The sequence below is a fragment of the Pan troglodytes genome, chromosome X, assembly GCF_028858775.2.
Source record: "Pan troglodytes isolate AG18354 chromosome X, NHGRI_mPanTro3-v2.0_pri, whole genome shotgun sequence".
Taxonomy (NCBI): Eukaryota; Metazoa; Chordata; class Mammalia; order Primates; family Hominidae; genus Pan; species Pan troglodytes.
Genome location: NC_072421.2, coordinates 153658227 through 153684741, shown reverse-complemented (window position 1 = coordinate 153684741; position 26515 = coordinate 153658227). Strand labels below are relative to the sequence as shown.

At 49.9% G+C, this 26515-nt stretch overlaps 1 long non-coding RNA gene across 6 annotated transcripts; it reads right to left on the bottom strand.

Moving 5' to 3' along the window:
- Nucleotides 1–52: 52 nt before the first annotated feature.
- On the bottom strand, nucleotides 53–26515 carry LOC129138590 (uncharacterized). Of its 6 annotated transcripts, XR_008541904.1 has the most exons (4): nucleotides 25465–26515; nucleotides 25152–25247; nucleotides 24758–24814; nucleotides 19571–24475 (listed from the first exon to the last, which is right to left on the bottom strand). It is a non-coding gene; the product is annotated as an uncharacterized LOC129138590 (long non-coding RNA). The 6 variants fall into 6 exon arrangements; XR_008541902.1 differs by adding an exon at nucleotides 53–2501 and having other exon boundaries at nucleotides 24371–25247; XR_008541900.1 differs by having other exon boundaries at nucleotides 19571–20282; nucleotides 22038–25247.

Below are 26515 nucleotides of genomic sequence, written 5' to 3'. Positions count from 1 at the left end.
TTGAGTATTAGATAACTTTATTCTCACCAAAAAAGTTTAGAAATAAGCAACTCATAGATGTGAAAGCAGGATTTTTGGACAACAGTCACATGGCCAAGTTTTCAGTGTCAAAGGCCTCTTGCAAACAATTTATAATGCTACTTTCAGTGACTCTTGCAAGGATTGGATTTAGACAAAACTCAGCACTCACTCCTTTCATCCGGGGCCCTGCATTGAGGAGCAGAGAGGCACAGACACAAGGGAATCAGAGTGCAGACGTATTGATCTGGCCGCAATTGATCAAAGTGAAGACGTACTGATCTGGCCGCAGTTGACAACCCCAAACATGGCGCCATATTCTTTCAAAGAAGATACCATTTGATCGGGGAGGTCTGAGCTCCTTCCTCTGAACGCTGTGTCTTCAGGCCTTGTGTATTCACAGGAGGGGCTCAGTCCCGGGATCGGGCAGGGGTCTTGGGGGGGTCCTGCGGAGGCTGTGACACTGTGTCTTGAGGCCTTGTGCATTCAGAGGAGGGACTCAGACTCAGGATTGGGCAGGGGTTTTGGGGGGTCCTGTGGATGCTGTGAGAGCTGAGCAGCTTCCTCTGCCCTCTGGGAGAGCAGTGGTCTCATAAGACTTCCTTCTGGAGAGGAGCACAGGGTGTCTGGACAGCCACCCACCCCGAGCCCCTGGTCGATAGACTCCAAGAAGAGGAGAATCAATCAATCTATGGAAACAGACCCAGAAACAGAACAGACAATAGAAATAGAAGATACAGACTTTAAAACAGCCATATGGATAGTGTTCCGGATGTTCGGGAAGGAAGAGGGAAGACAGGACGCATTAAATAGAGCCAGGGAAAATCAGAAAGGCCAAAATCCAAGTTTGAAGATAACAACATCAGTGTCAGAAATAAAAACACAACAAATCTGGTGGGGTGGAGGGTGAGTGAACATTGCAAAAGAAGAAATCGGTTCACTTGAAGACGGCCACAGAGACCCCTCAAACGGAGACAGAGGACCTGTGAGCTGTGGCAAGCTTCACAAAGCCTCATATACTCAAAGTTGATGTCCACAAAGGAGAGTGGATTTGGGGAAAAATAAGAAAATGTGTAGGAAAAAACTAGCCAAAACATCAAAATTTCATAAAAACTATCAACACAGATCCAGGAAGCTCCAGCAACCCCAAGCACAAGAAACATGAAGAAAAGCACATCAGGGAACATTCTAATGAAATGGCAAAATCTCCTGCTTCGCAGACCCAGAAAAAGGGCACACTGCAGAGAGAAACAGCCAAGAAACCCAGCAAACGGGCAGAGTGGGAGGTCTTAACTAACGAGAGAATACATGGTCAAATTGGAATATTTTTTCAGCAGGTTTATCTTTCCAAAATGAGGGTGCTACGAAGACATTTTCACAAGCAGAAAAGATGACAACATCCATGGCCAGTGTTGGCGGCACGCACTTACGGGGGACATGCACCGAGTGAAGTCAAGGGCGCCGGGTAAGGAGCTGGCCCTCCAGCAAGGGAAGAGAATATGAGAAATGGCTCCTGCATGCTTCGCAGAAAATACTTCTCATTATTTTCATCTACTTAAAAGATACTTGACCTCCTAAAACAAGTTTAGTATCAGCGCATCGTTGGGTTTATAGTATGCATAGAATAACACGTACGTTGGTAATAGCACTGTGGCTGCGGGCAGACAATGGAAGGGGATCCTTCCCGGGCCTTTCACTGCCGTGAAATGGCACAGGGTTGCTCGGAGGAAGACTGTGGTATGTTAACCATGTGTATCAGAAACCCAAAGCAACCACAAAATTAACGCAGCAATGAGTTTAGCTAGTAAGTTACAAAATAAAGTAAAATGTAATGATAAAAATAATTAGCAATTCTAGTGTTAGCTCCAACGCATAAACAGCGTATCCTCTGTCACTTCCAAACTCACAGGCAGAAGCAGGAAAAAGCTGAGCGGTCAGTGAACAGGCGCAAATGTACAGTGAGATGGAAGGAATAATACGTTCCAGCCTTCAGGAGCAGGTGAACGGACGCAAACGTATGGTGAGATGGAAGGAATATGTTCCAGCCTTCAGGAGCAGGTGAATGGGTGCAAACGTATGGTGAGATAGAAGGAATACGTTGCAGCCTTCAGGAGCACGGTAGGGTGAGTAGAGTTCACAGTAACTTATTGTGTATTTCAGAGAGCTGGAAGAGAAAGTCATGTTCCCAACACAAAGAAATCATGTCTGAAGCGGTGGGCATCCCAGCGACCCTGATTTGAACATCACACATTGCATGCGTGTATGAAAACTTCCCATAAATACGGACAACGCGCTGGACAGGTGAGCAATACTGCCTGGGCTCTGCAGCTTCTGGCCTGGTGCCTACCTGGCTGTGACAAGCAGGCCAGGACAGGCGTCTCCTCCGACCAGCTCTGCCTGCGACGAAGGCCACCACCCACTCCCCAGGACAAGGGAGGTCTCACAGTGTCCACCGCAGCTGTGCCATGGGAACCCTGGGGATCCTGCAAAAGAATATTGTCAAGAAATACAGTGTGAATTCCTCTGAGAAGCAAATTCTGCTTATGACCAGTGTGTCAATTGTTAGACAAGATTCAAAAAATGCTTGTGAGCAAGTTTTACAAAGCACATTGAGAAGGAGGCTGGTGGGCTGGGCGCAGTGGCTCACACCTGCAATCCCAGCACTGTGGGAGGCCAGGGTGGGTGGATCACTTGAGGTCAGGAGTTCAAGACCAGCCTGGCCAACATGGTGAAACCCCGTCTCTGCTAAAACTAGAAAAATTAGCTGGATATGGTGGAGCATGCCTGTAATCCCAGCCACTCGGGAGGCTGAGGCAGGAGAATCGCTTGAACCCGGGAGGCAGAGGTTGCAGTGAGCCGAGATTACCATAGAGACCCCCAGGCATCAGACGCCACATTAGGAGTGCCCTGGATACCAGTTACTGTGTCCTCCTAGGACAGATGCGATCACCAGCTGCATCCTGGGAACGCCGTGCAGGCTGAGCTTTGACAGAAGCCAAGGTGAGACCCATGCCCTGCACACAGGGACCCCTCTCCAGCACCCGCCCTTCCCACACAGCATAACTTAGGCCCCGTGTGGCCCAGGTAAGCCTGGCTTTGTCCTGCTGCTCTCCTCCAGTAAAGCTGTGGGCCGGGAGGAGGGGATGCTGACCCAGCAACTGCACCTGCTGCGCGTGCCCCGGGAAGCGGTTTCACTGCTGGCTTATCTGTTTAGATTCTGTCCAGCCTCCCTTAGACAAGGCTTTTTGCTCCTCAGGCAGGCAGGGGAGAAGGGAAGGATAGGAAGGTAGTGTCTGTAGGCTGGCTCTGTCCCTATTTTCAACTTTTCCCTGCTTTCTCTTGTTTTTACCCAGAGTCAATCTTGCCCATGTAGAAGCAGGCGGATCAGCAGTAGCTTCGTTCTTTGCATCAGACTTGTCAGTGTCATTGGTTTTATTTTTTAAAAATACTAGAGAAAGACTGTTTATTCCAAGGCAAACATTTGAAAAGACTGCTTTGTGTAAACTGAGATCAGCGCTATGTATACTTGTATATACCAATGTGCCTGTGTGTATGTGTATGTATGTATGTGTGTACATGTGTGTATGTGTGTATACATGTGTGTATACGTGTGTGTATGTGCATGTGTGTATACGTGTGTATATGTGTGTGTATGCATGTATATGTGTGTATATATGTATGTGCATGTGTGTGTATACATGTGTGTATGCATGTATATGTGTATGTGTGTATGAATTTCTCCCCCGACCCCTTTCTAATTTGCTCACAACGTTGCCTTTCCTCCTCTGAGGTTTGGCTGCACCACGTCTTTGCCCAGCCCTGGGCACGCAGGTGGTTCAGAGTGAGCCTCAGTCCTGGCATCCCAGCTGGTTTTGAGAGCCAGAGCGCCTGCATGGCCTTGGCAGGTTTGCAGAATGAGAAAGAAGGCATGAGTCCAGTTGCGGGAAAATACAAAGCAAGGACCCATGGAAGGTGCGATCTGGAGATGTAGGCCTCAGAGGTGTCAGAGCACATGGCCGGCAGCTGCAGGTGAAGCTAAAGAAGGCTCTGCCACTCCCACTCTCAGCCTCACGTCCGAGAGTCTTGGACACAGAGTGTGGGAGCAGCCGACTCTGAAATAAAAGGAACAGGTGGAGGCACTTTGCAAGGTAACTCTCACGGTTATCACTCTGGTTAAAGTTCCAATTCCAACCGTTTCCCATTGTGCAGGGCACCTTCAGCACCTGCAGATGGAATCCAATGATGAGGGCGGGCGGTCAGTCCAGGAGACACTTCCACACTTGCAGCACCGCCTCCCCGGGGGGAAATGTTGTCAGGTCGAGCAGATGAGGTGGCGTCAGAGGACCTCGGTGGTGGCAAAGGTCCCTCCTGGACCAGCCTTCCTTCCTTCGGGCTCCTCTGAGCCTCTCCGACACGCCTGGACCTTGACCTTCTGTGTCCACGCTGAGCTTGCTGGGCCTGCCCAGCCTTAGCAAGAATCCTGTGACATCCATTCATCCAGAACACTCCACTCCTGGTGTCTGACCAAATTCCCCAACCTCACTCTTCCTGTCTGATCCCGCTGCCCTGCCCTCAACAAGAAACCTGTGCCTCGACATCTCCTCCTGGTCATTTTCTGTCCCCCAACTGTGCTCATCGGCACAAGTCAGCCGCCTTTGCTCTATTCAGAGTTGAGTGTGACCTTCTCCCCTATCGCAGAGGTACCGAGTGAAGCCTTAGTCACCACCTCAGCAAGAATCAGAATGTGAGGAGAATGGTGGGCCCCTCCCCACCCCATCTCCTTCTGCAACTGCCAGTGGCCAAGAGCCCAGCAGGCAGGGTCGGCTCCAGGTGAAGGAGTGGACCCAGCAGAAGCTGCCAGGAGTTCTGTCCTGAAAGGAGATATTCATTGTTCTCAAGAATCCTTGAGAGACTCAGAAACCAATTGGATAACTTGGGAAATGTCCAGCAGAGTCCCAGCCCCGAGGGGGATGTGTCAGTGCATGGCGTGGCGGTGGGGTGACTGTGGTGCCCCGTAAGGGACAGACGCCATAAGCGTGGCCCAGAGCAGGGTCGTGCCGGCTGAGCTGGGCCCCTCCAAAAAGACATGCTGGAGATTGAACCTCCTGGACCTCAGACTGTGACTGTTTGAAGATGGGGTCTTCACAGAGTTCAAATTACAGTGAGTTCATTAGGGTGCACCCTGATCCAGTGCAAATGGGGTCTTCATGGAAAGGGGAAATTTGGGCACAAAGACACGCACAAGGGAAAGACAAGGTGAGGACACGGGGGAAGACAGCCAAGCACAGGCCTCCCTCGCAGCCTTGGAAGGAACAAGCCCTTGGGTATCTTGGCCTTGGATGTCCAGCCTCAGGAGCTGGGAGATGGGGGTGTCTGTCATCTCAGCCCCCTTGGGAGCTGGGGACGGGGGTGTCTGTGGTCTGAGCCACCTCGGGAGCTGGGGACGGGGTGTCTGTGGTCTCAGCCCCCTTGGGAGCTGGGGACGGGGTGTCTGTGGCCTGAGCTGCCTCGGGAGCTGGGGGACGGGGTGTCTGTGGTCTGAGCTGCCTCAGGAGCTGGGGACGGGGGTGTCTGTCATCTGAGCTGCTCCGTCAGTGGTTCATGCAGTGGCTGGCCGTCGAGTACAGGGAGCGCAATCTCGATCTCCGTGATGAGAGGAGGAAGGGCCTCTCATTTCACACTAGGGGACTCAAGGGAATAAGCTGACCTTCTGCTAACCAGGCTTGGGACTAAGCCTTGAGTTGGGAACTGGTCCCAGCTGGGGCAGCAGGGGCGGAGGCTGGGAGAGGCTGAATCCACCCACGGGTCCTGGGGAGACCCAGCATCCTGGGTGCAAACGTCACCAGCGCCAAACACCCTGCCCTCTTCAAACCCCAGACAGAAGTGTTTTCCATCTCAGGTAAGCCAAGTATAAACATTTCCATCCAGAAAGTTCAAATACAAATGGACAACACAAATCATTTAAGTAATTGTTACACAGCTACGTGATACTACAGCAATGTGTTTTCAGTATACATAGGATAACTAAAACACTTATAATAATCCAAATATATCAAATAATTAACCTTGTAAAATGATATACCGCATTTCTTAGATAAAGAGCAAAGATGCTTTTAAAAATGTGCATTTTGAAACCATTAGGCAATTCCTAGTACACGTTCAAAAGCCACTTCCATGCACAAAAATACTAAAATATCTAATGCATAATTAAAATATTATTTAAAACAGATAAAAGAAAGTGTAGGTTTTTTTAATGATATGCCAGGCATGGTGGCATGTGCTTGGAGTCCCAGCTACTCAGGAGGCTGAGGTAGGAGGAGCCCTAAGGCCAGGAGGTCCAGGCTGCAGTGCGCCGTGACTGACCGTGCCACTACACTCCAGCCTGGGTGACAGAGCGAGATCCTGTCTTTAAAATAAATTACATTACATTAAAAATTAAAAATATGATGCCTTCTACAGAGCTGGCATTTCCATTTCAGCGCAATGTTAAAAATCCCCCACTCAAGAAGTGTCTTGCTGGCCGGGTGTCTTGCTGGCCGGGGTCTTCCTTACCCTTTGCATGTGTGAAGGAAGGTCGTGACCCCTGCACTGCTGGTTACACATCACGGTTGCATCTATCCCATTTCCTTTTTTTCTACCCAATACAAAATAAAAATATTTTAACTTCTCAACATTGGGCACATTCTATAAAATATCTCTCTATAATATTGTATATAACATTTGTATACAAAGTTTAAAAAACCTATTTTGTTATGACACTCATTGGAAGACTCAATGTTTTCATCAAATGTAAAAAGAACTAAGGACATATCTAATTTATAAAAATAAAAATTGCCAAAGAATTTAAAATGTACTTATAAATTAATACGCAGTATCACAAAGTTAATATACAGCAAGGGTAGGTTTTGTGAGACCAGCGGACAAGTTATGATATTAATACTTAGAATGGTGTATTCATTTGTTCTCACCCTGCTATAAAGAAATGCCTGAGATGGGTCATTTATCAAGGAAAGAGGTTTAATTGGCTCACGGTTCTGCAGGCTGTACAGGAAGCCTCGTGCTTCTGCTCGGCCTCTGGGGAGTTCAGGGAACTTTCAGTCCTGGCGAAGGTGAGGGAAGCAGGCTCTTCGGGAGGGAGAGACAGGCTGCGTTAGGAACAAGCGCCTAAGCGTGGCCCAGAGCAGGGTCGTGCCCGCTGAGCTGGGCCCCTCCAACTCAGTTTCAAACAACCAGGTCTCACAATAACTTGCTCACTCAGTGTCACGAGGGCGTCACGGAGGCGACGGTGCGAAACCATTCGTGGGAACGCCGGCCGTGATCCAATCACCTCCCACCAGGCCCCGCCTTCAACGCTGGAGATTCCACGTCCACGTGGGACGTGGGCAGGGATACGATCCAAACCGTATCAAATGTCAAAGACCTGGTTTAGGTCTGAATTTCAAAACGTCAAACTAAAGCCCAAAGCCACTGGCAGAGGAGCGTTCACTTTCCCTTTTAGGGTTTTACAGCTTGGCGATTTCATACTTCATCTTCCTTCCCCTGATTGATGCTGAATACAGGGGGGACGGAATGTGTCCCCTCAAAACCCACGTGTTGAAGCCCTAACCCCAACGTGATGGGATTAGGAGTGGAGCCTCTGTGGGGTGATTATAGGATGAGAAAGAGGCCGGAGCTGTCTCTCTCCCTGCCATGTGAGGACACACGGAGAAGGGGGCCATCCTCAAGCCACAGAGAGAAACCAAACGCAGCACCTGCCAGCCCTGGCCCTTCCAGCCTCCGGACTCTGAGGGATGAATTCCTGTCAGATAAGCCACAGTCTAGGGGATTTTGTTACAGCATCTGAAGCTAATACAGGGCGACTCTGGTCACTTGAGTGCCAAGGTTGCCTCTGTGGAAAACATTTCAGAGTTTATTCACTAACCTTGCCCAGCAGTGCCAGATTACGTCTTGATGTGTATAAATAGCTACACAGGGATGACAGATGGACAGAGGTGGGTGGCTAAATGGGTGGGTAGAAGAACAGAGTGATAGATGCATGGATGGATGGATGGATGGATGGGTGGATGGATAGATGGATGGTGGATGGATCATGGATGGATGGATGGATGGATGGATGGTGGATGGATGGGTGGGTGGATGGATGGATGGATGGTGGATGGATGGTGGATGGATGGATGGATGGATGAGTGGATGGATGGATGGATGGTGGAGGGATCATGGATGGATGGATGGATGGATGGATGGATGGATGGTGGATGGATGGATGGTGGATAGATGGTGGGTGGATGGATGGATGGATGGATGGATGGATGGTGGTGGATGGATCATGGATAGATGGTGGATGGATGGATGGATGGATGGATGGTGGATGGATCATGGGTGGGTGGATGGATGAATGGATGGATGGTGGATGGATCATGGATGGATGGTGGATGGATGGATGGATGGGTGTATGGATGGATGGTGGATGGATGGGGATGGATGGTGGATGGATGGATGGATGGTGGATGGATGGTGGTGGATGGTGGATGGATGCATGGATGGTGGATGGATGGTGGATGGTGGATGGATGGATGGATGCATGGATGGTGGATGGATGGTGGATGGATGCATGGATGGTGAATGCATGCATGGATGGTGGATGATGGATGGATGGATGGATGATGGATGGATGGGTGGATGGATGGATGATGGATGGATGGATGGATGGATGGATGATGGATGATGGATGGATGGTGGATGGATGGATGGATGGATGGATGGATGGATGGATGGTGGATGGTGGATGGATGGATGATGGATGGATGGTGGATGGATGGATGGTGGATGGATGGATGGTGGATGTTGGATGGATGGATGGATGGATGGATGCATGGATGCATGGATGGTGGATGGATGGTGAATGGATGCATGGATGGTGGATGGATGGATGCATGGATGGATGGTGGATGGAGGATGGTGGATGGTGGATGATGGATGGATGGATGAATGGATGGAGGATGGTAGATGGTGGATGATGGATGGATGGATGGATGGTGGTGGATGGATGGATGGATGGATGGTGGATGGATGGATGGATGGATGGATGGATGGATGGTGGATGGATAGATGCATGGATGGATGGTGGATGGTGGATGGATGGATGGATGGATGGATGGTGGATGATGGATGGATGGATGAATGGATGGTGGATGGATGGATGGATGGATGGCGGATGGATGGATGGATGGTGGTGGATGGATGGATGGATGGATGGATGGATGGATGGATGGATGGTGGATGGATGGATGGTGGATGGATGGATGGATGGTGGATGGATGGATGGATGGATGGTGGATGGATGGATGGTGGTGGATGGATGGATGCATGGATGGATGGATGGATGGTGGATGGATGGATGGTGGATGGATGGATGGATGGTGGATGATGGATGGATGGATGAATGGATGGTGGATGGATGGATGGATGGATGGATGGGTAGTTTAATATAGAGAGAGGTGAGTGGAGAGAAGGACAGATGAATAGATGGAGAAGTAAGTTTAGACAAATTCAGAGGTGAGAAATGGTGAACTAGGTCACAAGGTATGGAGCTTTCTCCACTGCAGCAGAGCTGAGTCGGACATAGGTCTCACCTCCCTCTGTGCCAGCTGGTGTCAGGTTCACCAGGTGGGTGCAGCGGAGCCTGTGGAGAGGAAAGGGTGTGTCCAGGGCTGCTCTTCTGTGAAGGGAACCAGTTTCTCAACAAAGGCCCAGCCTCTGCTAAGCTCTCAGGGTTTCAGGGGACCTGCTCTTTTGTGGCCCTTGGTCCCATGCCCCGGGAGTGTCAGTGTCCTGCCGCCAGCCCCATCTGGGCCTAAATTTAGGGATTTGAGTTAACGCCACATACCTTGGCCACAATTCAGCATTTCTGATAATTAATTAAATTAATAAAAATGATAGTTTTTTCCTAGACTTAACATGTATGTCCAGTGATTACATTGGCACCATATGAAAATAGCTTAATAAATGATTAACTTAAATAAATAGTAACTCACTTGAAATGCCTGATTTCTTTCTGCAAAAATGGAAATTGCTTTTTCTGAAATCCTTGGCTCCTACATTTAGCAAATCTTTCCAGGACTTCCCTACTCTTTCTTTGGAAATGTGAAAAACGCATAACATTTATTTTATCATCTGCCTCGAGGACCCAGGGAGGAACATTTCAAGAAATTAAAAATAAGAGAAACATGCATAAAACAAAAAACTGCCAACTTGGCTTAAAAAATGATGAAAAGCCACATAAAGCACACTTCTTTACTATTACCCAAATAATGACAATAATAAAAATGATAATAACAACAATAAATGGTGGTTAAATGCGTTACGGACGCACGCCGCGCCAGGCTGCGCAGCTCGGGGTTTACGGTGCAGATTGCCACATTATACACACGACGAACCTGGGATCCATGAAAACAATCCCAAGAGCACCTTAGCACATCATTTTCCAGACTCATTTGGCCAAAGAGACATTCAGAAATATCCATTACCGTGTGCCGTAAGCCTGGGGTGGCCAGAGCTGCGGGGGCTGAGAAACAAGAGGCCCCTCCTGCCTCGCCTTAGAGAGAGAGGACACTCACCCTGGCTGTGCTGGGGAGGCCACGTCCCCGACTGACTCGACACCAGCTTCCATGTCCCAGAACCGCCCATGGGCTCTGACCCTCTGACACCACTCCCTCTCCACGCATGGACCCCAGACTCTCATGCACAACCTGAAGACCCCGTCCCTGGTACAATCACAGTTCCTCTTGCAAATGCAAACATCAGGTTGTTTGCTTCATTCACGGGAGCTGGTCTCTGCAAATGGGAGCTGTGAAGCGCTGGCCTCCAGTTTCTCGCGGGACTGAGCCGCAGAGGACACGGGCTGCTCCTGCAGTCTCCCCCGTGTGTCCTGGGCACCTGCTGCCTCCGTTCTCTGCAGCTTGGTGCTCTGACGCCTGGGGTGGCACCTGCCCCTCCTCTGGGTGGGTTTCCTTCCCCAACGTTCATGCACACAATGTTTTCAGCAGTCACAGACCTTCCGAGACGTGGCTGGATGAGAAACACGCTGGCAGACGACAGAGGGTGGCCCCGGACCCACGCTTATGCCCACCCATCTTCACTCCATAGAGAACACGACCTTTCTGGAGCACCTGGGGCGAACCCACATCTTCCCTGACAAGGCGTAGAACAGGAGCCACCAATTCTGCAAAGTTCTCAGCACTAGGAGCTGCAGCCCAGGGCCTGAAAACCTGTTTCCTAATGAAATGACAGAGGAGTTCAGAACTCTCTCATCCACCTGCAAAAGCAGGTGTCTCCTCATTGACAGCAGTGGCCTCAGCACCCAGCGCAGTCTGGCTGTTCCAGGGACCACACCCAGCGGTCAGGAACTGCATCTTCCTGACCCCCTATATTCAGCATCAATCCGGATCTCCGAGTACACCCAACGCCACCGACTGGATCTCCGAGTACACTGAATGCCATCAACTGGATCTCCGAGTACACCGAACGCCACCGACAGGATCTCTGAGTACACCCAACACCATCAACTGGATCTCCGAGTACACCCAATGCCATCGACTGGATCTCCGAGTACACCCAACGCAGTGACTGGATCTCCGAGTACTCTGAAAGGACTTGATTGGCACTCTGCCTGTGCACATGTCATGATATGTGAAGAATATCTTGAGAAAGTGGCTTTTAAAACCGCACCTGACCATGTGGAGATGCTGGTGTTGGGTGGAGGAGGAGCCCTGAGCCAGGGAGCAGCTCCTCAGTAGGCACGTGGGGAACGCGCCCTCCCAAGCACCAGACCCACACAAGGCTGCACCGAGACCGGGGTGTGAGACCCTGTGCCAGGCGAGTACCTGGTTTCCACAAACGCAGAGCAGAGCGTCACCACGCCTCGGCAGTCTCCTTGCTGAGGGCGCTTCTTCCCTACTGGAGGACGGAATCCCGCTTCCCCGATGGGACCGCCTTTGCCCAGGGAGCTCCTGGGAGGAGTCCGTCCCGAGTTATCCTGACCCTCTCCTCCTGCCATTGATGTGTGTGGTGATCGGAGCATGAGGCAATGCTGTAGCAGGGCAGGCTGCCTTCCGGGGTAAAGGAAGGTAACCTGGTCTCCCGGACAGCTGGGCAGCTCGCGTTCCCTTTCCCACATCTTTTAAAGTGAATCAAAGAGAAACAAAGTAATCTTTCAGTCATTTTCTTCCAGACCGCAAGAACAAGAAATAATGTTTGAGAAATGGAATGGAGCATGTGATCTCTATTCTCACTAAGCAGAACTTCATGGAAATAATGTTAATCGCATAACGATGGATCTTCACTTGCTTATCATGGGATTTTGCCTTGTGTCTCCACTTATTAACTACACAGGCTCAGCAAGTTTTCAGTCTTTATAAAATTGTGCTAACCGTGGGTTGCTGTCATCTTCAGTAACTTTGGAGAAAGGTATTCCTGCGTGTTCTCACCTTTCTGAAGAGCCCTCACGGGGTCCAGCCCATGAGGCGTCCCAACAGGAAAGGGGGTTTGCAGTGAGCCCTGGTTCCACCATAGCTGTTAGAGAGAGTTTGTGCCCCGTGCCCAGCTCCCAAAATCCACTTCATCCCCGGAACAGTGCAAGGATAAGAGGTGTGGGCGTGGGTGGGGTCAGAGTCCACCTCCCCGCTCCTGTCCACCTGGATCCCGGTCGGTCATTCTGGGTTCTTTATGGCCTTCAGGGCCATTCCCACTGCTTGACAGCTGCCTCAGGTCTCGGATAAATGTGTCTTTCTTTCCTTTGCCTAACAGCTGCGGCTTTATCTAGCCAGCATATTTATGGAGCATCAATCATGAATGTAAAAGGTGGACAGCTTTGACTGTACATATGGTTGTAGAATATTGGAGAAAAGAGAAAGTCAGCCAATAGGAACTATTGACAGGACTGCACACATAATTTGCAGCTTTCACAAAATATCAATTAAGCCACATGATGGTTTCATCCCTGGGCAGAGACGAAAGCCCCGCAGGTGAGCAGGAGCGAGACAGAGAACCACGAGGCATGTGAGGCCAGGGCACCACCCGTGAGCAGGAGAGAGACAGAGAACCACGGGGCACGTGAGGCCGGGGCACCGCCCATGAGCAGGAGAGAGACAGAGAACCACGGGGCACGTGAGGCCAGGGCACCGCCCGTGAGCAGGAGAGAGACAGAGAACCACGGGGCACGTGAGGCCGGGGCATCGCCCGTGAGCAGGAGTGAGACAGAGAACCACGAAGCATATGAGGCCGGGGCACCACCCGTGAGCAGGAGTGAGACAGAGAACCACGAAGCATGTGAGGCCAGGGCACCACCCGTGAAGTCACAGTCACACGTCAGCTGGTGGCACCCAAAGTGTGCAGAGGATGCCACACCCGCAGAGCCTCTTTCTGAGTCGTCCCCTCCGGGAAATCTTTAAAACAAACTGAGCCTGGCACAGCAGGAGAGCTACAATACGTTAAATTTTGGATACAGATCCAGCTACTACAAAAAAAGGAATTTTTTTCTTCAACTTCCTTAGGCAGCATCTAAAGAATCAAAATCAGATTCACCTGTTAGGCTGACAAAAAAAAAAAAATTGTAAGTGAAAATAGCCAGACACAAAACGTGCATGTGTGTGCATGTGCACGTGTGTGTGTGTGTGTGTGTCTATACACATACACAGGTGTAGACTTCTGATGGAAATTAAGGCTGTGCAGGCAGAAGTAACTGGATAAAGTTTTACTGGAAGCTGAACACGGGGATCCACTTGGGAAGACGCCCACAGAACTGAGCATGTTCTGGGGTTGGCTACTAGGTGGAAGACTTTCCGGAAAAGTTTAGGAGAAGGGAGGGGACTCCTCACAACACAGGCATCCTTCTCATGGGGGGACAGGTTGGAGGGCACAGCCAGTGCACACAGATCATACCGTGAGGGCTAAAACATCTCCATGCAAGGCAATCAGAAAGCTTCATGATTCCGAAACAAACCAGCAAAGCTTCGTGATTCAGAAGCAAGTCAGCAGAATGTCATGACACAGAATCAGATTAACATTTCATGGTTCAGAAACAAATCAGCATCCTTTCAGTGTCAGTGGGTGCCGATCAGTGCATCAACAGCCGGAGAAGCTGATGGTGAGATTCTCCACTCAGGGGCAGGGTGTGCCCATGAGTCACAGTCGTCTCCAAAGCCAGTTAATTTGGAAGCAGGTTTATGTTTAAACTGCCAAATGTGACCTAAAGGTTACCAAGACCCCCACTCTCCTCTCTGTCTCTCTCTCTGTCTCTCTCTCTCTCACACACACACACACACGCCATCTTACATACTCTATGATTCCACTTATAAGATTTTGTCACCCCGGGCTTGGGCCTGAGTCCCTCGACCCTTTCTGCGATCTCCCCGATGCCTTGCACTTGGCCATCGGGATTCACTGACTTTACCTAAAGAGAAGCCGCCCCTGAGTAGCCCCCTGACCCGGCATTTTCCAGCTGGCTCGGTGCATCTCAGCGTGAGACCCACACAGGGGGCACCTGTGAGGACTGCAGAGGGGGACACAGGTCCCATCCACCCCAAGGCTGCCCCAAAGCATCTCATGTCATTGTTATGTTTTATGTATGGGGCATTCTGGTAGAAATTCTGTACTGGAAAACTATCTCCCCACTAAAACCAAACAAACAGGCAGCTTTCGGGGGCCTTCGTAACGCCTCCTACCTCACCTCCTAATGCCTCTCCTCACCAGGTTTCTGGTCTCCCGGAGCAACCTGCAAACCATCAGTCCTCAGCCTCCTCCTCACTGATGCCCCAGGCCCACAGGCTCTGGGGTTAGGACAGTGCCTGCTGCCTAGCGCTGGTCTGGGAGATGCCCTGGCCAGGGGGCAGGAGCCGCACGGGAGGGCTGAGGGCCCGGAAGCACCGTGGGGCGGGGAGCATGGATGTCAGCAGGATGATTTTTGACACTTTATTTACACAGATGTCTCGATTGTACCATTAGATGAGTTTGTCAAGTTCCCCCGTAAACAACACCCCAAATAAATAAGATATGAACTATTTCCAGCTCCTACAGTTTCCCCAAGCCCACCCACGCCAGGGCCCTCCCGGCTCCTCCCACAGCCACAGCGCTGAGTACCTGTGCAAGAAAGTCCTGCTTCTCCCGGATCAGATGGCAGGGGATAGCCTGGCACACAGGCAGCCTGCGGGGCCGGCACGGACGCTTCTGTCCGGTGTTTTTGCTCGAAGTGTCTTTTGAGATTCATCCACTAGATTGTGGACGCCAGAAGTTCATGCATTTTCATTGCCCAGTGGCCTTCCATGTGTGGTTAGACACACTTTCTTTAACTGTTTCCTGTTGAGGAATGCTGGACAATTCCAGGTGTGGGCTGTTACTGTGAGTGATCCCGCCCAGGACTGTGGACAATTCCAGGTGTGGGCTGTTACTGTGAGCGACCCCGCCCAGGACTGTGGACAATTCCAGGTGTGGGCTGTTACTGTGAGTGATCCCGCCCAGGACTGTGGACAATTCCAGGTGTGGCCTGTTACTGTGAGTGACCCCGCCCAGGACGATGGACAATTCCAGGTGTGGGCTGTTACTGTGAGTGACCCCGCCCAGGACGATGGACAATTCCAGGTGTGGGCTGTTACAGTTAAAGCCCCTTTGAGAGACCCTGTCCAGGACTATTTGTGGAAGACATTTACATTTTGCTGGGCACAGGGCAGGTGTACATATGGTTGTGGGGGACCTGCCACGCTATGGTCAAAGTGCCTGTGCCTGTGCACCTCCTCCCCGCCGGTGACGTGAATATTCCAGATGTTCCAGACCCTCCCGGCACAGGGCGGGGCCAGGATCTTCACATCCAGTTATTTCAACGTGCGTCACGCAGCATCCCATTATGATGAATGTGCATTTCCTGATGGCCGAGGACACTGAGTGCTTTCAATTTGCTTATTGGTCATTCTTGTATCACCTTTTGTCTAATGTCTGTCTTGTCTGTTTTTTTAAAAAGGTATATTTATTGATTTGTAAAGGAAGGACCTTTATATTTTGATATATGTCTTTCAGATTTTATATGTATGCAAATATTTTATTATAATTTGTTTCTTTTTGTTTTTTAATGGTGTTTTTATTTAAAGCAGCAGAATTGGTAGCTAACAGAATAGTCCCTATGAGTAACATGAAGGGCAAACGTCACATCACCATGTTAACAGACTCAGGAAGCGTATCTGAAGAAGTCCAACCTCCATTCATGAATAACAATTTTCAGCAGACTTCTCTGGGGGCCTTCCTCCACCTGTGGGAGTCGTACATCCAGAAGCCGAGTGAGCTGGAAGGACCCCAGTGGGGATGGGCTATGGTTGGAGACCCTGGTATGAACCCCAGTTTAGCTTGACATAGACACAGACGGTTCCATGCAGAATATTTATAGACATGTATGTGCATGGATTAGCATTCACACACATTCCCTTGCTCTGTCAGCTGAGAATAAAAATGAGGATCATTATTACTATTACATTCTCATTTAGGCCTTTAAATAGCAGCTCCAGTTGTAAACCTCTCTAAGGGGCTCTGGATTAACTGCGTGAGAGTGACGAGGGGAAAAGGTCTTTCTCATCTCCATCTGACCTACCCATCTACCAACCAAGCTGGACACTGACTGTCCTTCCGTCCTCTCCCCAGATGAGTCATTGCAAACAGAAGCCCCAGAAAGACTCCATGAAGAATGGTAGTGAGTTTGGTGCAAAGGAAAGATTTAGTGAAAATGACACTTAGTTCATTAACTATTAACGGTGGAGCAACCCATGTGCAGAAAACAAGCCTCAGCCCAGCTGGCCTCTCCCTGGGTCTTACTCCTCCACTGAACTCCCTCGGACGCCTGCAATGAGAAGCCCCTCATGCCAAGCCTCACCTGCCCCTTCCCCTCTGCCACCTCCTGCACCACACAGACTACACAGTTACTCTGTAACTCAGCTATCTGTGGACAAAACCAAAAGAATGGCCTGTATTTGCAACTCACTCTTGATTTCTCCCATTTGCAATGCCAGGGAGCTATATTAGTCGCTCAATAAAATACCACAGTCTGGGTGGTCCCTTTGTGGGTGTCCACGTGAGCATGTTGGCCACGAGCCTTCAACTGAACTTGACATCACTGCATTCTCTGCAGAGTGACAAGGAGGTAGGAGCACCGGCCATGAGTGAGTTAGAGTTTCGCACACAGAGATGGCGTGAGAACAGGGATGCTGGCACGTCACTTGGGTGTTTGCTGGAAATGCAGAGTCTCAGGCCCACCTCAGGCCTCCCGGGCTGGAATCTGGATTTTAACATGGGCATCTACACCCTGAAGGGTGGGAAGCTGGGCTTACAGGAGAGACTCAGGGAACGTGAGACCAGGGTGGCCGGGGCCCTCGCAGGCCTCATGGACTTGTCATTTCCGTGGACATCATCTGCACCTCTGTCCGTGCCCGCCACTTGTCAATCCATGTGCTTTGTCCTAAGAGCGTGGCCAGAGTCGCCAAATAGACCATTCGCGTGCGGCCGAAGCTCACACCCAGGAACCTATGGGGCAGGCTGACTCCGTCACTTCCACACAAAGGGCAGCGCTGCTGAAGTCCACAGGCCCAAATCCATTGCTGGTGTTACAGGCAGAGTTGTGCTCCTCCCGAATTCATGTGTTGAAGCTCTAACCCCAAGCCCCAAAGAATGTGACTGTTTTGGGACATAGGACCTTTTAAAAAGGGTGATAAAGTTAAAATGAGGTGACCAGTGTGGGCTCTAATCCAACCTGCCTGGTGTCCTATATAAGAGGAGATGCGGACACAGACACCCACAGAGGGACGATGCTGTGAGGACACAGCAAAGAAGCTCCATCTGCAAGCCACGGAGAGTGGCCTCCACAGAGCCCAGCCCTGCCGAGACCCGGATCTCAGTCTTCTTCCCTTCAGAGTGCTGAGAAAATACACTTCTGTTGTTCAAGCCACCCAGGCTGCGGTATTTCGCTGAGCAGACCGACACAGCTCCCTGGCATTGCAAAAGGGAGAAATCAGGAGTGGGTTGCAAATGTAGGCCATTCCTTTGGTTTCGTCCATGGATAGCTGAGTTACATAGAAAGAGGGTTTCTGGACGTCTGAGTACTTGCACTCCAAACTCCAGCTCCACGAGGTTATCAGAGAGCCACCTCCACTGTTGACACTGGTTTCCCCCTCGGCCTGCCTTTCCTTTGTATTCCCTGGGCTCAGCAAGCAATGCCACTTTCCATCTTTTTTGTCTCTCCAAAGAAATGAGAACTTAATACACACCAGCCTTGAACTGGGGATCACGTGTTGCCAAGAACACTTAAGAGCAGAGAACGCACTTTGAGCTGGATGGAAGCACCACACCCATGCATGGCCTACATGCCCCCTGCACACAGCAGCTGCAATACAGGGCAACAGCTCCCAAGGTCAACCTGTGCTTCTCCTACTCCAGATGTGGGATCAGGCATTTCCCCAAGGGTCCTGGTCCCAGGGAAGGGTATTCACAAGCAAAGGTCTTCATGCTGGACTCCAGGACACAGACAAGGAACAGAGGCATCCCTGCCGAGGCTGGGAGTGGGGGATGGGGAGGGGATGGGTGGGGGATGGGGGGATGGGGGATGGGGAGGGGATGGGGAGGGGATGAGGAAGGGATGGGGGATGGGGGATGGGGTGGGGAGGGAAGGGGTGGGGGATGGGGGTGGGTGGGGGATGGGGAGGGGATGGGTGGGGGATAGGGAGGGGATGGGTGGGGGATGGGGAGGGGATGGGTGGGGGATGGGGAGGGGATGGGATGGGGTGGGGAGGGGATGGGTGGGGTATGGGGGATGGGTGGCGCCTCACTCTGGAGCGAGGACAGAAACCCTTGTGAAGGCCATGGCAGGATGGGGGCACAGGCCCCATGAAGTCCAAAGACAGAGACCAGGGAACTGCCCCTCCCCAACCCTTCCCTCCCCTCTAACTGACAAGCTCTGGGATAACTGGATTATAGCTAAGAGACCTGAGAGACACAGGCTGTCCGAGGAACAGCAAGGGAAAGCCCAAAACCACAAAGGGAGACAAAAGGAGGTCACAGAGGAATCTGAAGTTATACACACACACAGCTACAGCAAACACAGCCCGGCCCTGGGCAGGGTTAATGCAAATCTCCAATTCACAACCTATTTATTCAGAATCGATTGCCCTCAGCCAGGTGCGGTGGCTCACGCCTGTAATCCCAGCACTTTGGGAGGCTAAGGCGGGTGGATCATTTGAGTTCAGGAGCTCAAAACCAGCCTGGCTGGCATGGTGAAACTCCATCCCTACTAAAAATACAAAAATTAGCCAGGCATGGTGGTGAGCATCTGTAACCCCAGCTATTTGGGAGGCTGAGGCAGGAGAATTGCTTGAGCCTGGGAGGCAGAAGTTGCAGTGAGCAGAGATCATGCCATTGTACTCCAGCCTGGGTGACAGCATGAGACTCTGTCTAAAAAAAAAAAACAAAACCAGAATCTATTGCCCTCTAGGAGATGTCCAGCCTGCCAAAAAAAAAAAAAAAAGGAAAAAGCAAATTGAACCCCAAATGAGAACTACTACCCACACCAATTAGAATGGCTAAAATGCAAAATTCAAGCACCACCACCCAGTGCTGATGAGGTTGTGGAGCTACAGAATTGCTGTCAGAACTGCAAAATGGCACAGCCACTGTGGAAGACAGTTGGGCAGTTTCTTAGAATGTGGAACAGAATCTTACCACAGGATCTGGCCATCACAGCCCTAGCTATTTACCCAGCTGGCATGAAAACTTGTTCACACAAAAACCTGCATGTAAATATTTACAGTTGTTTTATTCTTAATCTCTAAAAACTGGGAGCAACCAAGATGTCTGCTATGGACGGAGGGTTTGTGACGCCCCAGAATTGGTACGTTGAAGCTCTGCCCCATGTGATATGTCTGGAGACAGGACCTTTGGGGGTGATTAGGTCATGAGGGTGGGGCCCTTGTGAATGGGGTTAGTGTCCTTACAAGAAGAGACACCAAAGCTGACTCCCTCTCTCCAATGTGAGCACAAGTCAGAAGGCAGCTGTCTGCACATCAGAAGAGGCCTCAGAATGAATATGCAGCCAGCACCTTGAGCTTCCCAGCCTCTAGAACAGCAAGAAATAAATTTCTGTTGTGTAAGCCTCCCAGTCCATGGTGTTTTGTTCCAAACTGCCCAATACAATGGTCTCCCCCAGGGAAATGGAGAACACGTGCTTCTCAGTGCAGTGGGAGCTGTGGAGAGATAAAAGGAACCAGCTATTGATTCACATAGCAACAATGATGAATCTTAAATGTGCTCTACTAAGTGAAAAACCCATATACATGATTCATGGGCTACATATCACATGATTCCATTCATATGATACTTTGGAAAAATTAAAACTATAGGAATGAACAGACTAGGGCCGGGGTGTCCAATCTTTTGGCTTCCCTGGGCCACACTGGAAGAAGAATTGTGCCTTGGGCCACACATAAAATATACTAACACTAACAATAGCTCTTGAGCAAAAAAAGTCCATGCATAAAATCTCATAAGGTGTTAAGAAAGTTTACGAATTTGTGTTGGGCCACATTCAAAGCCATCCTGGGCCGCATGCAGCCCACGGGCTGTGGGTTGCACATGCTTGGACTAGCAGTTGCCAGGGGCTGGGGAGAGGAGTGCTTGGTCATCGGCGGACACACGAGGAGCTCTTCTTTCTGGCACTGGGGTGGTAACACATGACTGCACATCACAAAGCGCGGACAGTAATGAGGGCGAACTTAAAGAAACAGGAAGCTGACCTGAGTAACTTCAGAATATGATGTTTTGAGTGGAAATTGTAAAGCTAAAGACAAAAGGACATTAATATCATTCCTTTGTTGGTAAATTTCCCACAGGGGTACAAGTTAACAATTCACATACACTGGGATTGAACAGATAAGTCAACGGATGGCAAACCATGGGAGGCAGGCTTCTTGTGTCGGAGGGGAAGGTTATTTGTAAATAAGAGGAAGTTTAGACTGAACCCTGTGGTACTAGATCAGAATCAGAGACATCAGTGTGAACTCATGTTTAGCTTTGCATCGATATAAGGATGGACAGATCCAGAGATAATCTGAAGTATGTGTTCACACATAGGGTATTATCTGCATGCACATTACGCAGCTCTCTTCACTGACAGGGCTGGAGGCAGTGACACCCTCGTCCCACTGAGCACACCCAGCACCCAGGTTTTTGTTTCTAAATATCATTCTCCAATGAGGGGAACCACGGCTGATTCTAGGGTGGATCAGAGAGAAGACAAGATGAGCCTGGAGTATCTCATGATATCAAAAAGTAAGGAAATTTTCAAAAAAACAAAAGGATGGGGGATTGTCCAACGGACACAGATGCCAACGTGAAAGGGCTGCCAATGGCCAAAGATGGAAAAATTTGAACAACAAAAGAAATAATATATTGGATGATTGAATTATAATAAAAAATATAAAGTAAATATTCATGAGCCCATACTGGTATAAATAATTGAATAAACAAGTAAATGTGGAGAAGAGGCAAATCTTTCTTACTCCAAATAACATCATATGATCATATGTAGCAGCCCCTCCAGGAGATGGAGTTTAACTCTTCCCCAGCCCTCCCCTGAAGGTAGCACAGGCTTCGTGACTCATCCCAAAGAGTGGAGCGGTGGAAGGGAAGACAGTGACTTTACAGCGAAGACACCTGGTGGACGCCACCTGATCCAAGTGTTGAAAGATAAACGTAGGCACGTGAAAGTGTAAAGAGTTATTTGAGGAGACAGGAATCCATGAGCTGGGCAGCACCGAACTACAGCAGTTTGGGCTCTACCAAGGAGCACGAGGGAAAAAACCTTTCTCAAGTGTTCTTGGAAGGAAGAACAAAAAAAGGATTGATTAAAGTGAAACAGCAGTCGTAAAGCCTCTGTTTTGAGGTTAGCTGGCAGTTTCTGTTTAAACTTGAATTTTCTTTCCTAGGACAGGACCCCTTACCCTGAATGGGGTTTCTGTGTGCAGGAACCGGGTTTGCTTCTGAGGTACTGAAGCCCTCAGCCTAGTGCCTCCCAATGCGTTATTTTCACACAAGCGATTGGGTTAACGCCACCTGTGAAGTCAAGAGGATGTTCTATGCCCCTGAGAGGCCGTGAGGAGAAGAACATTTCACCTCCTTGGTATTATTTGCGGAAGCCCACCACCTCAGGCTAACCATGAGGAAAAGGACAGATGAACCCAGACTGAGGGGCATCCACAGGGTGCCCAACAGGCTCCTCCACACTGCCAGGGTCGTGGCAAAGGAGAGACGGAAATGTCACAGACCAGAGAAGCCAAGGACACAGGAGGATCAGACACGACGTGGCACCCCAGGTGGGGTCACAGCAGAGAGAGGACACGGATGGAAGCTCTGAAATCCGAAGGCTGGAGTTTAGCTCGTGGCGATGCAACGCGGCTCTCTTGGCTGCTGCAGGTGGACCATGGCAGCAAAGACGTGGAAGCCGAGGGAAATTAGCAGCAGCTTGCAGAAACTGCCTGCACGATCTTCATAACCCTTCTGAAAATCTACAACTATTCAAAATTAAAAAGTATTTGAAACTGACAATGACAAACAGGCACTGCCAAGTTTCCGCCGGCCTCACACTCTCTGTGGTTATTCAGTCCATAAATGACGGCAGGAGGGGGATCAGCCCTCGTGCCCCAGTGAAGGGCAGGGACTCAGGAAACACCATCAGCAGAGGCGGCCCCTCGCCAAATTCATGACTCCTTCATTAAACTAGTTTTTCCCAAAGATGGCAACACACAGCATGGCCTAAAACATCCTCCGAGGTGAGAGTGAGGTCCCCAGAGGTCAGATGTGCCTCTGCCTTTCCAGCAAGGGGGCCTGGGCAGAGGGGGCCATGTCTGTCTCAGGTCCCCTGCCGTCTGTGATGGGGCTGGCACTAGGACCTCAGCTGCTGTTCCAGGGACACGGCCCAAACCATGCCTGGAGAAGGGCACAGGCTGCCATAGCTGAGCCCGAGAATTCCAAGCTGCAGTGGCAGTTCCAGGCCACACAGAGCCCGGGGCCAGTGCTCCCAACTCCCCAGGCTCCGAGAAGCAGTGAGGCTTCAGCTCCCATAAAATTAACTTAGTACCTGGAGAGGACACTCCTAAGCCCGGCTCAGCCTCGGCCTCCCGGAAGCATGTGCTTCTCTCTTCCCACGCCTGGAGGGTGGATGCCCCCTGCATGTTCCTCTGAATCGGTAATCAGCCCCATGAGTGCCCGTCTAAACGTTTCCTTCATGGAGACCAAAAAATAACTGTGCACATTTTCCCCAAGACTGAAGTTGTAAATTACAGGCACCCTTCAACCAATTGGCTCCTCATCAAGGAAATTAACAATCTCTCTGATTGCTGACAGATTTCCTTTCCTCCACCATTTGTTTTTCCTTTATCCTGTAGTTTTCCATAAATGGTTCCTCTAAAGTAGCAAATACGAGTTACGTGGAAAATGGCAAAACAGGAAAAAGGCAAATCTCCCTGTGCCCCTCCCCCCCCGACCCGAGTCAGGTCCAAGTTGGGCTTTGTCCAATGTCCTCACGGCTGTGGATGGTGCTGTGTCCCCCAAAAAGATAGTTGAAGTTCTAACCCTCACACCTGAAAATGTGACCTCATTTGGAAATAGGGTCTTTGCACATGTGATCAAGTTGAAATGAGCTCATCCATTCGGTGTCCTCATAAGGAGAGAGAGATTTGGGCAGAGACACAGGGATAACACCATGGACAGACGGAGGCAAAGGTGGGTGATTCATTCACCTGGCAAGGAACACCAAGGGTTGCCAGGAACACCAGAGGAAGAAAACCAGCATGGAAGGGCTTCTTCCATGGAGCCTCCAGAGGAACCAGCTGCTTGACCTTGGACTCTCGGCCTCCAGATTGTGAGGGTCACCAAGGACTCCTTCCGTAAATTCAAAATCGCAAAGCTGCAGTTTCCAGGCCTCCTGGTTGGGATAGCATCCATTCACAGAAAGAGCAGCTCTGTGCATGTCAGTGAAGGCACTGAGGGCTTACCCGGGCAACAGAAGCTTCAGGACTCTGAATCCCTAAATCCCACGTCAGTGAAGGCATTGAAGGCAACAGAAGCTTCGGGACTGTATCCTAAAATCCCTGACCTTAGGGTAGTGCATTTCTGTTCCCAATATTGAGTTACTGCAGTTTCTGAGAACAACTCCAAGTTGGCAAGGACAGTTCCCTCATGCTAGCTGCATCTGTATTAGTCCATTTTCATAATGCTGTGAAGAAATACCTGAGACTGAGTAATGTATAAAGAAAAAGAGGTTTAATAGACTCACAGTTCCACATGGCTGGGGTGGCCTCACAATCATGGCGGAAGGTGAAGGAGGAGCAGAGGCAGGTCTTACATGGTGGCAGGCAAGAGAGCCTGTGCAGGGAAATTCCTGTTTATAAAACCATCAGAATCTCTTGGGACTTATTCACTATCACAAGAACAGCATGGGAAAACCCACCCCCATGTCTCAATTACCTCCCACTGGGTCCCTCCCAGACACCTGGGGATTATGGGAACTACAATTCAAGATGAGATTTGGGTGGGGACACAGCCAAACCATATCAGCATCTTTCTGGGTGTCACAACTGCCTATGGAGCAGTTTGGTGGAACAAGCAGGCCTTGGTAACACAGGATATTTCAGAGACCATGGATGATGATGTAGCCACCCACCTTCCCAGGCCACAGAAATGGAAAAGCCAGACACGCTGAAAATGAACTCAGTCCTTCCTATCAGCAAGTAATATGATCAAATGGAAGAAAAATGTATTAAATAATGGATTATAATGAATGTGAGCAAATTAAACTACAAAACATAAGGCTGGAAAGACAACCTTCTTTTTAACAGAAATGTACCAAAAGGGGAAATGTTATAACTTTCTATGAGAATTGATCAATAATTTGGCAATCACAAAGTTAATGAAGTGTTTCTATTTCTTTTTGAATGACTACATAATTTGAGAAATTAACAGGTTGAAATGCCCCCTCCCAACTTCCCAGGAGGCAGGTCTGGAACCAGTTCCCCCATGCCCTGTGCCCCTAGTCAATATGGACATTTATTTCTCACAGTTCTGGAGGCTGGAAGTCTGGGGTCAAGGTTGTGGCCAATCCTGTGTCTGGCAAGGCTGCTTCCTGGTTTGCAGACACCATCTTCCTCCCTGTCCTTAGCAGAGAGGAAGGGTGGTGAGTAGAGAGAGAAGAGGCTGGTTCTGGTGTTTCTTCTTACAAGGGCACTAATCCCCTCATGGGGCTCCACCCCATGATCTAATCACATCCCAAAGGTCCCATCTCCAAACACCATCCCACTGGGGTTTAGGATTTCAATGTAAGGATTTGGGGGGACGCAAACCTTCAGCCCACAGCAGTGCCCTTGGTCCTACCCCTTCCTCTCCTAGACTTCCTCCATAGGAGTTCGGCAGGCACTCCTGGTCTTCCTTTATCTTCTTGCAGAAAGATGGCCAGGCAGGTCTGTGACAACATTCACACCCACAAGGTCAACCAGGAAGAAACTGAACCTGATGCAAATAGAGACAGAGTCGCACCTGTGAGAGACAAACTCACCCGTCCAAACCCAAAGACTGGACGCAGAGACCCGGAGAACAGCAAAACGGAGATTTTCAATGACAGTCTTGCAAGATTGGGTGTCTGGCTGGCATGCAGCCACCCCCAGCAGAGTTTCAACAAGCAATTTATCCCCTAGTGCGCAGGTCCCTCCCCCAGTTCCTCATTGACTGAGTAAATGGGGTTACAGTCTTCCTGGACATCACCTATTGGTCGTTGGATTAAGATTTCAAGTATGTTCTTTAGGATCTTTCTGCTGCATTTTATTGCAGCCCACCATGCATTGCAACTGTCTCAGGAGTCTTCAAACATTTGACTATGGCCCTGGTGGCTGCACGTAGCTGATAAGAAAGGGTATAATTATTTATGTTGCAAGCTAGCCTAAACTAAATTCTTTGGTGGGGTGAGGAGAGGGTAGTTGAGGGGGCTCCTACTGATAGGCACGTGGCCGCTGCGTGAAAGGGAAAGCAGGAAGGAGGGCAGGGTGGGGACTCAGTACATTTCTGCTTCTTTATTTCTCTATTTCCACATAGCCTGCTTAAACCTATATGAAGGCACTTAGAATTGAAAATGGACCACCACATATAGGTTATTTTCTACACACCTACCTGTCAGCGACCGATCTTGCTTAGACGCATCCTTAACCAGCATGACCAGTCAGAGCTTCAGCCACACAGCGGCCTAGGGAGCTTCTTCATGCCAACATTCCTTACCTCTGTTTATTAATCTACCTACTTACCTGTAGAAGTTCATCCATCTTAAGGACTTAGGAAAAATGTCTTGAGATTTTGATCATGCTCATCCTTATGTTTTGAGGAACGGGGTGCTCAGAATGAGTTGATGTGGCTTCATCTGACACAAGCTGTCATA